General features: G+C 47.2%; 1 pseudogene; it reads right to left on the reverse strand.

The window, feature by feature from the left end:
• LOC148162941 (acrosin-like) overlaps window positions 1–5,568 on the reverse strand; it is a 39,297-nt pseudogene extending 33,729 nt beyond the window's left edge.
• Between the last annotated feature and the right edge of the window lie 432 nt (window positions 5,569–6,000).

Raw genomic sequence — 6,000 nt, forward strand, 5'->3', positions numbered from 1 at the left:
TTTCTCACTTTTCTGGAGGCTACAAGATGGACGTCAAGGGGTTGGCAGAGTTGAATTTTGTTGGGAACCCTTTCCTTGGCTTGTAGACATCCATCTTCTCTGTCTGTCTTTACATGGCTGTAACTCTAAAAGTGTCTGTATCTTAAACTCCACTTATATGAAATCACGTATATTGGATGAAGGTGACCCATATGATCCATGTTGACTTAATTGCCTATTGGAAGTACTATTTCCAAATACAGACACTATAAAATAATGGAGGTTAGGATTTCAACATATGAATTAAGAGGGGACCCAATTCAGTCCACAACACATGTGGATTACAAAAAAATGACTTCTACAATACATTACGTTACTGATATCATAGATGAGATTTTTGTATGTGTGGGCCCATTAATATGTATTTATAATAATTTTCAGGTTTGGTTTTTCAAATCTTATAAAAGAAGTAAAGGTGGACTTCTGTGTGTTTTGGTCAAGTTCTCCACACACAAGTCACTTTTAAATTTCCTTAGACTCTCATCCCTGCATTTTTTTTTCTAGAATTCTTGGATTTGTATTAAATGTCTCTTTGTTAATGTCTTGCTTCCCCCACAAATTGTAGCTCACTGTTGCTTTAATGATCCACTGCAACTGTCCCTGCCATCAGAGGCCTTCCAACTATGCCACTTTACCCATCACTGTTCTGAGCCAGGGACAGACAGAAATCATATGGAGATCCCTCCACAAGTCAGTACTTTATAAGCAAGTATGTTCTTCTTTTGTCTAAATGATGGAACTGAGAATTAAGAAGTGTCCTCCTGACTAAACCACACTGCTCCAGCTGGGGGTATGGCAAGGGGAGGCACAATTCCACAAACTTTCCCAACATTTTGAGTAAGGACTTTTTCTTGGTTAAGGATTCACGTGGCTTTTGCACCTTTTTAGCTGGTTTCTGGAGTTCTGACAAAACTATGTTTGTCCATATGTTGTGCTTTATGGAGTGTCTGTGGGAAATGAGGGCTGGCACATTCTAGCCCACCGTCTTGATGTTTTGTCCAAGATTCAAGGGACAGATGTGTCAGCAAGGTTTTAGTGTGCCTGAAAGAATGTCATCAGATATACTGATTTATCTAATCTGTTCTCCTCATGACACATCTGCTCTTACTCCCTTCCTAGGACGTGATCAAAGGAAACCAGATACTGTTCCATGTCTATATTGTCATTATTTGTGTGAATTTAAAGGGGCATCTGTATCTAAAGTGATCTCCTGACTTTCCCTTGGTATGGTTTTTGGGCTCAGACACCCAAATGTGTGGATGCAAACTGTGTCTCGTGTGGTAGAAAAACAGGCATTTGTTAAGTAAGGTTGGGAGTCTACCCTCCAGCTGGGAGGAAGTCAGCCATGAACAGTGATGTGATTGCATTGGGCTGGATATGTGGTTGGAGAAATTTGCTGTATATAGTAGGAAATACCTTCTTTAGTTTCAGAGTCTTGTCTTGGTGGAGGGAAAAGAATCTTCACAGTAACAATCACTCAGCTATCTGATAGGTGTTTAATCGGCTGAGTCCTCTGAGGTAAGTGAAAAGAAATTTGCAAATGACACTATAGATAAAGGGCTGGTATCCAAGATATATAAAGAACTTCTCAAACTCAACACCCATAAAAAATAATCAAGTCAAAAAGTGGGCAGAAGATATGAACAGACACTTCTCCAAAGAAGACATACAAATGGCTAACAGACACATGAAAAAATGTTCATCATCATTAGCCATCAGGGAAATTCAAATCAAAACCACATTGAGATACCACGTTACACAAGTTAGAATGGCAAAAATGGACAAGGCAAGAAACAACAAATGTCAGAGAGGTTGTGGAGAAAGGGGAACCCTCTTACACTGTTGGTGGAAATGCAAGTTGGCACAGCCACTTTGGAAAACAGTGTGGAGGGTCTCAAAAAATTAAAAATAGAGCGACCCTATGACCCAGCAATTGCATCCTGGGTATTTACCGCAAAGACTCAGATGTAGTGAAAAAAAGGGCCATGTGCACCCCAATGTTCAAAGCAGCAATGTCCGTAATAGCCAAGCTGTGGAAAGAGCCGAGATGCCCTTTAACAGATGAATGGATAAAGAAGGTGTGGTCCATATATACAACGGAATATTACTCAGCCATCAGAAAGGATGAATACCCAACTTTTATATCAGCATGGATGGGACTGGAGGAGACTCTGCTAAGTGAAATAAGTCAAACAGAGAAAGTCAATTATCATATGGTTTCACTTATTTGTGGAACAAAAGGAATAGTAGGGAGGACATTAGTAGAAGGAAGGGAAAGATGAGGGGAGTAGAATCGGAGGGAGAGTTGAACCATGAGAGACTATGGACTCTGAGAAACAAACAGGGTTTTAGAGGGGAGCGGGGAGGGGGGATGGGTTAGCCCGGTGGAGGGTATTAAGGAGGGCACATACTGCATGGAGCACTGGGTGTTATACAAAAACAATGAATCATGGATCACCATATCAAAAACTAATGATGTAATAATGTATGGCGACTAACATAATAAAATTAAATTAATAAAAAAAAGAAATTAGAGTGCTTTGATGAGTTTCCTACAACATATATTGAAAAGGAAAATATGCAATTATATTTAAAGAGATACATTTCAGTTTGATGATTATGTAGTGTGAATTCCATTATGCATCTGACATGCATTTACTCAAGTGGGAGTATTTCATAGGTGGCTATGTTATCATCATATTGCTTAAGTGATTTATGTGAAAAGAATATAGAGTTAAGTATTTGAGATTTATTTGGTCTTATATCACATATGAGTCATCCCAGGTTTAAAGACAAAGGGGATGAAGACCACCTTGTCACAGTGAGATAGGGCCAGAGTCTGGTACCAGTGTGTACTTCTAATGTAAGAAAGCATGACCCTGGAACATCCTTGTATTCTTGATGGGGCTAGTGAACATTTTTTTTTCTAGTAAACATTTTTGATTCTTTCTTCTCTAAACCATAACATTTTGCATTATATTAAGCACAAATTCATATCCAACAATATTTTTGAAATAATGAAAATATTTAAAACAGGTAAAGTATTTCAGGAATTAGGAGCCCTCAGTTTTCCATTATCAACGGACAGAATAGCTTTCAGTCTCTCTTCTCATCCCCAGTGTGACTGGGTAAAAAGTCCATGTGGTCACCTGTGGAAAGCTGAAAGGCCTAACCTACTCGTCAAACCCTTGCTGCCCACTGCTGGCCTGCCAAGAACCCTGTCCCCTCTCTCCAGAGAAAACGAAGTCACTCGGATTGAGGGGGGTGGATTCTCGCATTGTGACCAGCGAGGGTGGGGAGCAGAGGTTCATTGAGGTCTGGAGGGCTGGGTTCTGGGGTCTCAGAGCTCAGAGAGCACATGACATGTCCCTTCAACTCACAGATGGGGAAATGGATGTCCAGAGAGGGGAGGAGTTGGCCCGCAACCACAAAACCCCATCTCGAGCTCTTCTCCAAGTGCCGTTTCAGGGGACAATCCCCCATTTCCAGAAGGTAGCAACTGGGGTTCCAGGCCCCAGATAGAGCCACAGCCCATACCCCATTCGAAAAATGCCCAGGTTCTCCTGGGGCTGCATGCACCCTTCCACCCGGCGACCGCACGAGCCATCAGTGGTGAGGTTGTGGACAGGGGACTCGGCTGCCAGTTTCTCTCGCTCTAAAAGGGGACAGTGTCCCGCATTCTGGTGGACATTACCACTAGGCACCACATATGTCCCCTGCACTTCAGAGACCACTGAGGAAATGACCTGCCGTGTCCCTACCCCTGTGAGAGCCCCTCCCATACTCACCTTTCTCTTTCAGGAATCCCCAGCCAGACACCCAGCAGGCCTAGGGAACTCGAGGTGGGCCTGTGCTAAATTGGGGCAGGCAGCCCCTTCCAATGAATTGCCCACAGGGAACGGGAGGGGTGATCTTCATGAGAGCGATGTCATCGTGCTCTAAACTGGGGATGTATTTCTCATGAATGATGATTTTCTCGACATATCTCTCCTGTTGAGGCAGCTTCACTGGCTTTTCATTCCCATACACAATTTCCCTTGTTCCAAAAATCAGTCTCCAGTCATATACTTTTCTGTGGGCACAGAGGCAAGCCAGGTCATCCTCAGAAAGGACGGACTTGACAGAAACCTCTGGTGATCATGATCCTCAGAGCCCTCCTCAGCAAGGGCCTGGGACCACCCACTCATGGTCTGGTTGCCACAAAGCCCAGAGCCCCGGGGAGACTGTGCACATGGAGCCCTGGAGAATGTCCCTTTCTGGGAAGAGCCTTTCTGAAGACCCCCCTCCACGTGCTCCCACACGTACTTTTTGGAGACGAAGCAGTGGGCAGCCGTAAGCAGCCAATGGGAGTTCAGCAAGGTGCCTCTGCACGCATGGTACATTCGGTTATTATGGGACATGAATACCTGGAGGCTGACCATCCAGGGCCAGGGCCCGAGGGTTCCACTTCCCGGTGGGTTCTGCCTGAACCATAACCCACAGGGGGCACTGGGGAGAGACCAGGGGCACAGTTCAAACCAAGAAGAGGCACAGCCTGTACTCGCAGCTGCACGATGGGGGAATCAGGGCTAGGGGGCTGGGCAAAATGGGGCAACCGGGAGTGTGGAGGGTCCGAGGGGGAGCTGCTGAGGAGAGGTGCTGTCAGGGTGGTAGGGAAGCCAGAAGCTGCAGACTTCAGAACTGGTTTTGAGGAGTATGAGTTCTGGGGTCTTGTGGGTGAAGCCCCAAGTCGAGGAAAGAAGGCGCGCTAGGAAGCAAGACGGATGATAAGGGCCTTAGAAATATGGGAGATCCCAAGGCAGGGGGGAGGCTAGAGGAGGTGAGAGAGAGGTGTAATGGCTTGAGGTCTTTAGAGCCAATTCTGGGCGGGAGACTTAGGAAACAGCCACAGGGTTGTTGGGGCTGCGATGTGGGGTTGGATGGTGGCAGGAGGAGGGAGAGTAGCCACGGCAGTTCCAGTGATCCCAGGTGTGGGGAGCAGCGGGTTCCGGGGTGGAAGTTCTGGGAACTGGGGAGAGGCCACAAGAGTTTGGGGGTAACTTGGGGTCTGTCAGAGTCTAAGGTGGAGGCCCGACCCTAGAAGAATGCCATGAAAATACCCTGGGGTCTTTGGGGTCAGCCACAGGAGGAGCACCTCACTATCCGTGGGAAGAAAGGGGTTTCTAAAAATTGGGACTTGATGTGCAAGAGGCAGTGAGGTCAGTCTCTAGGTGAGGGAAGGACCCCAGCGTCTGTGCTACGGGAGGCATAGGAGCCCGGGGTCAGCCCTGGGGTCTCTTGGCTGATGAAGCTGGGAGGAAGGATGCTCTGAGTTGGGGATGTTGGTCACACCCGTGAGACCCAGGGGACTACTAAGGCCCAAGCTTGGCCTCCTTCCTAGCCCTGGACAGAGGGCGTCTGGGTGGGGTTTTGTATTCAGAAAACACCCTTTCCACCCCCCGGACATGTCCCTGACACATACTCACACGTGGCGTTATCTTTGGCAACCACAGACACTGCCAAGGCCAGCAGAAGGGCAGTTGGCAGCATCTCTACCATACTCCTGCCCCAGCCCGGCCTGGAAGCCCAGTGACCTCACAAACCTCTGTGGCCTCCTGACCAGTCAGCATGGCTACCACCCTCCCCCACCCCAATAGTCAGGCCAGGCAGGAGCCGTTTAGCTTAACCGGTCCAGGCTGAAACAAGATGCCAGCTTTCTGTACAGGCTCCTCTGCACCCCTCGGGGGATGGGGGCTCATGTGCAACCCCCTCCCTCTGTCCCAAGGCCAGGATCTTCATTCCCAGTTACCCTTTGAAGGCTCTGTATCATCTGAGGATCCAGTTTTGTGCAGTGTCAGGGTCTGCCCCTCATGCAAGCTGCAACCACAGTTCCTGTTACAAATCATGGGTTGAGGGGTAGCTCTGTCCCTCTGTGTCAAGATGATGCAGCATGTCATGGTCACAGGGTGTCGGGATCTCCAG

This window comes from Eumetopias jubatus, unplaced genomic scaffold (genome assembly GCF_037043125.1).
Source record: "Eumetopias jubatus isolate StellerSeaLion01/CBP00866 unplaced genomic scaffold, mEumJub1_p1.0 scaffold_12, whole genome shotgun sequence".
Lineage (NCBI taxonomy): Eukaryota > Metazoa > Chordata > Mammalia > Carnivora > Otariidae > Eumetopias > Eumetopias jubatus.